The sequence below is a fragment of the Myotis daubentonii genome, chromosome 9 (genome assembly GCF_963259705.1).
Source record: "Myotis daubentonii chromosome 9, mMyoDau2.1, whole genome shotgun sequence".
In the NCBI taxonomy this organism is placed as follows: domain Eukaryota; kingdom Metazoa; phylum Chordata; class Mammalia; order Chiroptera; family Vespertilionidae; genus Myotis; species Myotis daubentonii.
This window is the reverse complement of record NC_081848.1, coordinates 49,683,350-49,695,457: the sequence shown is the minus strand read 5'-3', so window position 1 is coordinate 49,695,457 and position 12,108 is coordinate 49,683,350. Positions and strand designations below refer to the sequence as shown.

The following is a 12,108-nucleotide window of genomic DNA, read 5'->3' as shown; positions in this document are numbered from 1 at the left end:
CGGGCATTGAACAATGGCTCTGGACCTGTGCAGTGTTCCCACAGCTGGGGCATGGAAGAAAGCTCTCTGCTCTCAGGCTTGGCAAAGGTGATTAATGTGCAGGAAACAGAAACCACCGCATGGCAGATGGGGGCAGCTGTGCGGTGCCATCATAGACCAGAGAGCTCACAGTACGTTGGCAAGATCCTCACTGCCGGGTTGCCGGGAAGGCTTTCTGGGGAGGCAGCCCTGAAGGACACACTGCAGAGCCCCAACCTACCAGAGCACCTGACACTGAGGGGGCGCTCAGAAGCACCTCTTGAATGAGTGAAGGATTTAGGCAGGCATGTGGAGGCCAAATTTTCCTCTGACTTGCCCAAACCAGTTCCCATCTAGGCCTTGATGGTCACTCCCAGAACAAAGCTGGGAAGGGAGAGAAGAAGGAGAGGACGGAATGACAAAGAAAGGCACATGGGAACTGGATTTTCATTTATTTTTTATGTATTTTTATTTTTATTTTGTGGGGGATAAGGCTGTTGCTAAGTTAAAGAAGAAATTTTCTTTTTCTTTGGAATAAAGTTCCCGAGGTGATAGAGGGCTGATCCTGGCTTTTCAGACAGGCTGCTGCTGGCGGTTTAGCTGGACCTGGACAGATCTCATGTCCTGGACAAAAAGCAAGTTGTCTTTCCCCATCCTCACGCCCATCCTAAGGAATGGACATCTTCAGGTGCAGAGGCCAGAAGACCCAAGGAAGGGGTTGTTGGCTCAGACTTGGTCCCACTGTTGGCTTCTGAGAGATTCTGCATGTGCAGTGTGGACAGGACTGGCTGTTGCCAGTGCCCATTGAGGCCTATCGAGTTGGCTTGGTTCCTCTGGTCTTCTCCCTGAAATAAGGGACAACAGTCCCCAGAAGCCTGCCTCACAGACATGGGTGATCCTAGGTGCCGGGTGGCCAGGACCCCCAATATCAGAGTCCCCTCGTCAGAGCAGAAGTTTGGGAAGGGAAGCTATGACCACCTTGCAAACCCTCATGGCTCTACTTGTCGGGAAGCAGGTGGTTGCAGGAGTGCCATGGCAGCAGACGTGAGGATGATGGCATGGTTGAGCACACACCATCAGCCGTTCAGGGAATGCATTGGTTAGCTTTTTATGTGGAGGCAGAAGGGCCAGGAGACTGCTCTGTGGCTTCCTGCTGGGTTTAGGTTAAAGCTGGAAGCCTACGGATAAGTTAATTCTAAAACTCACTTTGCAAAGTACTCCTGGATGGTCACCCAGGAGCATGAAGGTGGCAGAGGAGTCCCTGCCTTTGTGAGGTTTTAGTCGGTAGACGCCCGGGTGAAAAATCTGCACATGTATGTCAGGGAAGACAGGAAGCCCAGTTACCTCATCCAGAGAAAAGCTCAGCTGTTAACCTGGGGAAGCTCGGTAGAAATGGGGTGGCGGGGGAGCAAGGCCCTCCACCTGCATAGGCAGCTGCTAAGGTGATGTGTGTTCATGTCTTGTAAGAGGAAAACGGAGCCAGTTCTACCCCACGTCTCACACGAGCGACTCCAAGGCCATTATGGGCCACAAGTGAAATCAGCCCCGGAGGAGTCACTGGACTTCCCAAGGCCTCCTCAACAACCAGGGTTTGCTCTCTTAACCCTTCTGTATCACCGAGTGTACGGCACATTTTCGTTCATTCGTCCATCTATTCAAGAAACCCTGAGAGGTGAATATATACTGCCCTTGACTTCAAGGAGCCCACAGTCTAGGACATGATTTTTATTTTGTAGTATTTAGCAGTATTTTTAATAAAAGGGCACTATACATGGACTCAGAGAAGATAAAAGGTTAAAATGAGGACTCTGGACTGGAGGATCTTAAAGGTTCCTCTCTCATTCATAATCTCTGGTTCCTCACATGACTACCTATTTTATTTTTGTCATTTATCTTGTCTCCACTGTCTAATAAATATGATCATCAGCAAGTTACCTGACTTTGTTTCCTCTTCTGTAAAGTGTGGGTAAAAATGGTACCCACTGCTTAGGACTACTGTTAGAATTCAGGGAGATGAAGCACAGGAAGAGGTTACACTTTCCTGGCAGACAGTCCCTACTCAATTAATAGCAGCTCTCGTTGTTGTCCAGGGCACTACAATGATTAAATGAGATTATGTATGTAGAAAGCATGGCACAGTACTAGATAAATTTAAAAAAAATATTTAAAAATAGTTATAAAAATATGAATAAAAGTATAGTCCCTGCTGTTGAGGTACTCAAATTCTAGCTGAACTGAGGTCTGTGCAAAGTGCTCTGGGAGAGTAGAGAAGTGTGATGAATTGAATAACCCTCCTGCCCCCTGCCAAGATGTCTAGGGCCGAGTCCCTGGAGCCTGTGTGTGTTACCTTAAATAGAGAAAGGAGCATTGCAAATATGATTAGAGTAAGGATCCTTGGATTGAGAGATTATCTGCAATGGCCCAATGTAATCCCAAGAGTGCTTACAAAAAGGAGGCAGGCTGGTCAAAGCCAGACTAGAAGGGAATGTGAGGATGGAAGCAGAGGTCAGAGAGGAGAAAAGATACTACACCGCTGGCTTTGATGACGGAGAAAGGGCCACCAGGCAAGCAATGCAGGCAGCCTCTAGAACCTGGAAAAGCCAGGAAACGGGTTCTCTCCTAGAGCCTGCAGAGGGAACACAGCCCTGCTGATACTCTGGTTTTACCCCACTGAGATTGATTTTGGAATCCCAACCCCCTGAATTGAAAGGTAATAAATTTATGTTCTTTTAAGACACCAAATTTGTGATAATGTGTTAGAGCAGCCTTAGGAAACAGGAAGGAAGTAGCTTTTCCTGGGGTGAAGAGGTGGAAAGGGTTTACGAGGAAGGGGATATTTTGAACGGGTTCTTGGCCGAGTAGGAGTTCCTCAGTTATAGAAAGGGGAAGGAAGGGGGCCCATGCATAGGCAAAAAGATATGTGCAAAGAGCGTGAAAAAGCAGGGCTTGTTTGGAGGTTGGTTGTTGGTCCATTGTGGTGGAAGCATAAGGGTATCAAGGCTGAAATAGGAGATGAGGCCAGAGAGAAGGGCGAGGGTCTTGACTTAGAATTAGTTCCGTGGAAAAACATGAGTCCTCAAAGATTTGAAGGAGGGAAAAGAGGATCCAAATGATGTTTTAGAGAGACTGCTCTGGTGTCTTGTGGAGGGTGGTTGGAAAGGCCAGACTAGAGATGAGGAGACCAATGAGGCTGCTGCAATAACACAGAGGGGTAGAGTCATGGCCGGGGTGTGGCCATGGGAAGTGGGAAGTGGGAGGTGATCAAAGACTTTCTGACTAGGATTGACAGGACTCAGTCTAACTGAGGGAGGCAAGGGTGATGAGAGGGAGGGAAATGACTTCCAGGTTTTTAGCCTGGGTGTCATTCATGAGGGCCCAGGAAGAGTGAGCTTGGGGGAGGGCAGAGCTGGGGAGGGGAAGAAATGGTGGTTTCTGTCTGGGACTTGGTGAGTGGGAGGGGCCCATTGTACACACAGGAAGAGTTATCCAAAGGCAGTTTGGCAATCAAATCCCTATAACTATACTGTCGTGGGTGGGTTAAGATTAAAGTCATCTGCATTCCTTCTGCGCCCTGGTAGGGGTGAGGAGGAGAGGCTCCGTGGTGTGCTAGTAAGTGCTTAACAGCCAGCTCTCTGAGGGAAGAAAGGCTTTGATATGTAGCATTTGCTGGTTCCCACTGTGTAAGTACTCCCATCACGACTCATTGCAAGGCGTTAACTCCACATCACTGAACATGGAAGGGGGAAGAGGTGCACAGTAGCACATCATTACCTAGTGTTTCCACACAGACCCATTAGGAACAAATCATCTCAAGAGCACAGACAATGGTAAAATGCAGCCAAATAATCAGAGCATGGCTATTTGAGGTATTTATTTCTTTCGCATTTAATGTAACTTACTTGTAATTTAATTTTTTTAAAAAATATATTTTATTGACTTCTTACAGAGAGGAAGGGAGAGGATAGAGAGTTAGAAACATCGATGAGAGAGAAACACCGATCAGCTGCCTCCTGCACACTCCCTACTGGGTATGTGCCTGCAACCAAGGTACATGCCCTTGACTGGAATCGAACCTGGGACCCCTTAGTCCGCAGACCGACGCTCTATCCATTGAGCCAAACCGGTTAGGACGTAATTTAAATTTTAATGATGTTTGTGTTTAACGACCAGCTCACAATATTGTTGACAATTTTACATTTGGCTCTCATGGGCTGTTGCAAGCAGGCTCCTGCACATCAGTGGAGAGGCTCCAAACAAACCCACGTTGGAAGGGCCAGGCAGGGGGACCCCCAAGGTCACACGCAAGGGAGGGCAGAGCCAGCTCCAGGTCGCAGGAGGCAGCCCTCAGTCCCCCACTCTTTCTGATGGCCCCTTGGAGTCCTGGCCAGCCGTGCAGACCCAGGAACACCGTGTGGTCCTTGACCCCAGGAAGATGACTCATGGTACCCTGGAGTGAGTGACTCAGAAAGGAGGCTGCTGGGCAGCCTGGAACAAAGAGAACCGGATGAGATCCGGATGGGATTTATTTCTGCTGGGAGCTGAATGGGCAGCTCAGATAGGTTCTGCTGTTCCCGGTGCCTTTGAACCACCTCCGATTGAGCAATTGCACATGTTTCTAAGAAGCAAATTTTTTTTTAAGTGGACTTATTTTAAAAAAAGAATTGCTGAAGTGAAGGAGCTGGAGAGGAAACCTGGGGAGATGTTCCGGCTTATTTCCGGTCATGGCTGGAGCCCGGGTGGGGTGGATGGAAGTCTGGCCTTGGCTTGACCATTTTTCAGGGTGCGTTGAACCTCAGTCCCAGGCATTTCAGGGTCTCTCCAATCCTCCTCTTCTTCCATTGTGGCATTTAATGTCCGAGTGTCAGGGAGTTGGGGTGAGGGGTACCTTGGTGCCCAATGTCATCAGTCCTGGCTGGCATTTGACAAGAAGTCCATCATACTTTCTGCCAGTCCTTGGTCGGAGGGTAACCTCTGAATCAGCTTCTTAAAGCACCTTCCGTTCTGACAACTCTGCTCCTGGGTGCACAGGGATTATTGTGCTATTCACTCCCCGCACCCCTCCCCCGGGGTGCAAGAAACAGGCTGTCCAAAGGCCTTACCTATCACGACATACCAAATAGCCATTTCGTCCTGTGAGTCTTCTCCTCTGGATTCTGTCTGGGGAATAGGCTCAAGACCTCTCTGCTTTCTGATTTAGGGATCTTTACCTTTTCCCCAGGGAAGCAGGCTCAGGCCCTTTTCTCAGGGGCTCGCCAGAGTGGCCTCTCACAGCTTCTGCTCCACCTCTTCGGTCTCTCCTTTGCCCCATAATATTTTACTAGTCGTGGGCCGGAGGGGGGGAGTTTCCCCTACTTAGAATGGTTCCCCCCAAATCTGTTTTTTGTTTCTGAGCACTTTCCTTGGTGACATATAAGGCAGAGATACATTCCCTTTCTACCTCCTGCTGCTACAACCCTTTCCAAGGCAGAGAGTACAGAATGGTCTCGTGGTTTGTGTGAGGGGCAGGGCAAGGCAGCGGGGGTGGGGTGTTACTATTTTAAATGTGTCAGCTCTCCCTCTTCCCCTTACCCCCCTATGTCTCCCCCCCTCTCCCTCCCCCACTGAGCACCATACCAACTCCTGACCTCTTCCTCTGGGAGCTGGCCGGCCCTCCCTCCTAAATGTGGCCCTGGCCCTGCTGAGAAGATGCTGGCTCACTTCCAGGGCTAGAACGGGTTCTGAATCAGGGAGGAAGGCACTCCCAGCCAACAGAGCCTGTAAGAGATCCTTGGGGCTGGGGAGCATGGCAGGAGGGTGCTGACTCCGGCGGGGGCGGGGGGGGGGGCATGCTCAAGGCCAGCCTCACCGAAGCACCCTCAGGCCGCAGCCCCAGTGCTCCCAGCTCCTGGCTCAGAGGGGCTGTGTGGAGGATGAGAAGTCGTTAGGGACGTCCCTCTGTTCCCTCCTGCTCCCCTTCCTCCTTCTGCCCTTCTACACCCCACCCTTGCTCCACCAGGACGGACCGCAGCACAGACCTGGGACTGACCACTGCATCCTCTCTCGCTAAGCCCACCACCTGCAGCCACTGCTGCCCAGCAACAGAGAGGATGTCAGCATCACCAGATGCATGGCCCCTGGCGAGCTCAGTTCCAATCATGCCTGGTGGTCTTTTATCTACTTGTCAGCACAGAGGAGAAGCCCTGGCCAGGCCTGGGGCCATGTCTCCTGGTTGGGTCTTGATGATGCTGTGGCTAAGAGAACTCAGCCGCCCCACTCAGAGAGTGGGAATGGAACTCACTGAGTGCAAGCTGGCACCTTGCATGTATTTCCTAATTTAATCCTGACAACAATTCTAAAAGACAGGTACTCTTACCTCCGTTTTACAGGTGAGTAAACTGAGGCTGGGAAAGACAGATCCAGCAAGAAAGAGGCAGAGGGAGAATTAGAACCCCTTCTGCCAAGTTCCAAAGCCCCCTCGAAGCATCCTGACTTTAGGAAGTGGGATGGGGCCATCCTGAGGGACCCCTATTCGGACTGCCTCGTAGGGGTACAGGACCCAGCTATGCAGTTGGCCAGGCCCAGGGACCCACAGAGGTGCCTCTCAGCACTTTGAACTGATATTTGATGCCCCCAAGAGATTCTCCAAATCTATTCAGGATGGCCATGGGGTGAGCACAAGGGAGCAGGGAGCACTCTCTCTTTCCCATGAGAATGACCATGAGAGGAAGGAGAACTGGGAGGCTTTGTCCAAGGACTCCCGCTTTGACAGCATGGACACACTCACGGATCATTTACTAAAAGTAAACCCTGGGCCCGGGGTTTCCTGACTGCCCCTCATCCACAGGCGTGGCTTTGGTCAAGCCCTTGCCTCTGTCTGGACCTGTGCGATGGGAGCAGGGGCAGGACTGACCCATCTCCACTGGCCCACCGTCATCCCCGAGGCTGCAGGGGGACTGGGAGACGTGTGTGCAGCCACTCCAAACAATCCGCTCCATCCAATTCTTCATCTAGACATAGACCAGTGATATTAATAGCAACCTAATCTCTTTCAAATTCTTGGTGTTGCTAAAATGAAAGCAAAAATTCAAAGCTGGAAGAACAAAAAAACTCCCTTCTGAGAATTCTGAGTCATTCCAAAAAGGTCAGTCGAGTCTGGGTTAACCCGTTGTTTACCAGAAGGGCCTTAGCTCTTCCCCGGACACCCAGAGATTCATGAGAGAATAGGAGAGACGCTCGGCTGGTGGGCTGTGCTCCTGAAAACGGTGGCTTCAGAGAGGGTGTAGTGTCTTCTGGGGTGACCACAAGGCTCTGGGAGAGGCATCCTTGGGGCCATTGTGAGAGGCCACTGCTTGTCAAGAATGCCACCCATGAGCAGGTGGGCTTGGCCCTACAAGGAGCTGGGGAAGCAGACAGACCTGCTCTGACTTCCTGCACAGCCTCTCCTGGGCAAGTCCTCGGGCCTCTGTTTCCTCTTCTGTAAAATGGGACTAATCACCCTGTTAATAATAATAGTGCTCACGGTACCTACCTCACAGGGTTGCCGAGAGCACTGATGGGGTGGTCTCTGTACTGGCCCTTGCTAAATCATGACTCCTGACGATGGCCCAATGCTTGCTGGGACATAGGCAGCCCAAGCCCCAGCTGAAGTGTGCAGATGGAGGGTCCCTTCAGCTGTAGATGGGCATGCCTCTGCCTGTGGAGCCCCTCTGTCAGAGCAGCCCTCTCCTGCCCTCTGTCCTCTCCCCACAGCCCCAGGGCCCTGCAGAGGCTATTCCCAGGGGCAGAGCTTGTGCTGTTGATGCCACGGGCATGGGGCTTCCTGGGGTGAAAGGTTGGATGGAAAACTAACGGACAGTTGTGTAAATGGAAAAGTCAGAATAGGTAAATGGGTGGACAGCCAGAGAGATAAATGAAGAGGTGAGTTTGCACCCCCACAATGTGGGTCATACAACCTCAAACTGTGGGCCCTCTGTTTTGCCCTCATAAGACTTCTGGCTTGGCCACCTGCTGCTTCTTTCCCTGGCCCATCACCTATCCTTAGCCCCACGGGGAATGCACACTCCAGTTCTCATGGGGCAGGTGTTCATACTGGGTCCTGCTGCTATAGTCCAGCAGAACTCCTGGTGGAGGAGGTGGAGTAGAAGAGGGGGAAGATAACGGGCTCTGGAATCAGACTCTCCTGGGTTATAATCATTGGCCTGCCATTTATTAGCTGTGTGATCTTGAGCAAGTTGCTGCACCTCTCTGTTTCTCAGTTCCTTAATACACAAAACGGAAACAATAAAACCCACCTCACAGGGGTTAAATAACATAGCACTTGAAATGCAGTTGAAATCATACTCTTATTGTCAGATACTCAGTAGGCAACCTAGAAATGCCTGATGAGTGAACGAATAAAAAAAATATGTTAGTTTGCTTTCTCTCATGGGATGTCCATGGGCAGATAACATATTTAAATATGGTTCAGAAACTGTTGGCCTTTTCAGTTACACAAATGATTGGATGCTTTTACCAACAGAGGCTCATAGATAATTTGCACCAGATACAGAGCTAACTGGACCCAGTGAAGTTGCTTCCCTTCTCTGCACCTCAGTTTTCCTTCCTGTAAAGTGGGCCAGGTTAATTTAAACACTGGCTGGGGGCAGAATGAGTAGCATCCAAAGAGCTGATTGGCTAATGACTCACCTAACCCTTTACTGACCAGGCCTGAGAGGCAGCGAGAAGGACCTTGAAAATGCATTAAAGAAGGAGCGGCTGGAGACCAAACATGACTAAATATTTTTCCCTTTTATGGGTTGGTGCTCTAGATCACCACTTCCTGGAGATTGTATTCTAAACTTTGCTGTGATGGATGTGAGGTCCGAGTGCCCACGAACTCCCGCAGAACCCAGATGTCACCCTGGGGGCGGGACTCTGCTGTTACCTTGCTATTTTAAGCAGCAAGTTTATAATAATGGGAGGGAGAGAAAACAAAGGGGCAGGAGCAGCGTGGGAATGGCCTGGGCAGGCGCGGTTGCTGGGACGCCCCTTGAGGAGCCCGAGGTTCCGATTTGTCAAGTGTGGGACCTAGCCAGCCTCTGCTCTGCTTTATCCTGCCGCAGCTGACACCTTTCAGGGCGTGTCTGACTTACTTCGTTTCTGTTTTACTTTGCTTTCTGACCCAGGAACTGAATTAAGATATGTCTTAAGGAGTATAGGATGGGAATGTCAAATCTGTGGTTTACTGGGACTAGAAAGAGTACAGGATTTTAGGGGCATCCAGAGTTGGACAAGACCCCTGAAGTGGGTAGGAATCCTGTGACCCTTGTCACAGCCTTTGCTGAAACTCTCCCCGGAACAGGGAGCTTACTACCTTAAAGAGCAGTCCATTGCACCTTCAGATGGTTCCAACCACTAGAAAGTTTTCCCTTGCTTTGATGTGGCCTTTCAGTCATTGTTCATGAACCTGTCCTTTGGGAACAATAGGACTACACAAATGGCTTTCAAATATCTGAGAAGAGATTGATTTCTCCCTGTACCTTCTCTTTTCCTAAAGATCTTTAGTTCTTTAAACACGACTTCTTGTCTCCCTACATCCTGCTTCCCTTTTTTGAACATTACCAATTTATCTGAATCCTTCACAGCATGCAGAGCACAATATGCTTTGTGCAGATTCAGACATAAAGAAAAAAATGGAACTATCGTCTCCCATGTTTTGGAAATCATACTCCTGTTAAGACAGCCTGGACCTGGACCTGCGCAGACATCACGTATCATTTTAAGTGGTTTCTTGGAAGGTGCAGCCAACTTCCCTGATAGAATTGGGGTTTGTGGGTACTCTTGCTACCTTGCTACCAGCACCACTGATATCACTGCTGCTGAAGTCCGAGTAAAGATAATAGAAATTAATCACAGAGCGCACCCTTGGGCAACTACAAAGCTCAATTTAGTCCCATAGTGACCATTTGGAGACAGCATGACCTGGCCCCATAGCTCTCATTCCCGAGAGCCAGGTTCTATCTGTCCAGCATGGATTCTCCCTTCCTGTCTCACCTCCTCTAGGCCTCCAGCCAGTCTGTTCAGATAAATTTCATTCAGCATTTCAGTGTTCATGGATCAGCTCAAACACCATTTCTAACGTAGAATCTTCACTATATTCCATCCATCCTAATTTCCATAGTTAGGAACCTTTTTCTGGGATCCTGCAACTTCTCACTTTCAAACTATTTATCCCATTATGCTGTTTTCCAACTGCCTCCTGCCACTGGACTCTGTTTCTCCTGAAGGCCAAGACCACGTCTTTGTCATCTTTATGTCACCAGCACCTAGTACAGGGCTTGGTAGAGTGGATGTAAAGTCAGTGCTTGTGGTGAGTGAATGAATGAATGAATGAATGCTCAGTTCAGTCTACTTGAGATGAGATTTCTTGAGCTGTCCAGTAGGGGTCACCCACACTGTTTCAGAGATGAATGGGACTACCTTTCCACTGCAGAGAATGACAAGTCAAGATGATAGTCACATCAACCAACCCAAGGGTGGAAGTTCTCTAGACTTTAAATACAACGCAACAAAAAATTTTGGCTAAATCTTCTGGTTACCCATGAGGAATCAGACCTCTTGCCTGCATCTGGGAGCTCAGTCCGAGGTATATGTGTCAGGTGTGGGTATGGGCAGTACGTCGTATTATGGGAGGTGGCAGGGCTTTCTACTTCTTCCTCCTGCAGCCTCCAGCAGTCTATACCTTGCATAAGACCCAGGACATAGCAGGTGCTCAGTAAACGAGAATGTCCTTTGTTCTCTGCATGTGTGTCCAGCAGCCCCCTGACTGTGGCTGAGGACAGGATCTAAAGATAACCCAGTGTCTGATGGTTTTCATCTGCCATCCAGCAGAGCAGGGAACCTCTGAAATTGTAGAACCAGGCTGGTTGTTGGCTCTGCATGTCCATGAAGGTGGCCACACTCCACTAGGGGAAAGGGACCTGAAGGAGTTTAGAGGTGGGAAGAGGCCAGGCAGATTCTCTGGACGCTGGCCAAGGTTCCTGGGCTGCAGACCTCCTGCAGCTACATGGCCTCTGTGAGCACTACTGCATGCTGGGTACTCTACCTCATTTCATCATTGGAACAGTCCTATGTGGGAGGCATTCTTATCTCTGCTTTCCTGACTAGGAAACCAAGGCTCAGAGGTGAAACCAACGTTCAAGGCCACACAGCCACTGAGTGGCAGAGAGGGGTCTCGTATCCAGGAATCTGGTTTCAAAGCCTACGCTCTTTCCACCTTGCTCTCCTGTCTCTCCAGTGGAGCCCGACATCACTGGTCTCCTTTTCCAGGAGGAAGCAGAGGAGCCAGACCCATTGGCTCAGGTCTGTTGAAGAGATCATGGTCCTAGGCCCCTTGACTGGCAAGAAACTTGAAAGAGTGGTTAGTGGTTACAAGTGACAGTATGGGAGTTACAAGTTAGCAGTTACAAGTAAACCCGACCTGAATTGACTTAAACACTAAAAAAATTGTTTGTGTAACTGGCTCATTTAGAAAGAGTTCAGCCTGCAGGTCAGTTTTTATCAGGGCTCCAGATCCATTTCTCTGCAGGTCTGTTGGCTCTGCCCCCGGCTCTATGTGTCAGTTTTATTTTCAGTCTGTCCTTCCTCATGGAAGCAAAACGGCATCAGCAGCACAAGCCTCACATCTACACACTCTACCACCCAGGACAAGAGAAAACATCTGGGCCCCCAAACACTGCCACATGCTCATTGGCTTAAGCTAAATCTATTGTCTGTCTCTGAGCCAATCACCGTGGCAAGATGGATGGGATTATGCTAATTGGGATCAATCCAGCAGGACCTCAAGGCTGTTACACCATGGGGAGGGGGTAAGCCTGGTTTGGGGGAGGCAACCCAAGGTTTCTGCAGTGAACACTGCACAAGGCACATGAGATCCACCCAGACCAAGCCTCCAGAATCATGGTGTTAGCAGGGCTGACAGGCCCAATGAAGTCTGTTCACAAGTGACAGAGCCCCCCACTGAGGGTTAGAAGAGCTGCTAAAGGGTGTGAGGCGAGCTATGGGGCTGGAAGTCAGGAAACACCATGCCTTCCTCTCCCCCAACTCAGCCAAGGAAGGCTGTGTGGTGTAGTG

The 12,108-nt window shown here is 49.9% G+C and overlaps 1 protein-coding gene and 1 long non-coding RNA gene across 5 annotated transcripts in view; one reads left to right on the top strand and one right to left on the bottom strand.

The window, feature by feature from the left end:
- The window catches only part of IRAG1 (inositol 1,4,5-triphosphate receptor associated 1), a 111,641-nt gene that overhangs the window by 25,597 nt on the left and 73,936 nt on the right, over positions 1 to 12,108 (top strand). The gene's annotated exons all lie outside the window — the stretch shown is intronic.
- LOC132240965 (uncharacterized) overlaps positions 508 to 12,108 on the bottom strand; it is a 121,876-nt gene continuing 110,275 nt past the window's right edge. Inside the window, exon 3 of the long non-coding RNA XR_009454433.1 lies at positions 508 to 863. This is a non-coding gene — a long non-coding RNA (uncharacterized LOC132240965). The remainder of the gene's footprint in view (positions 864 to 12,108) is intronic.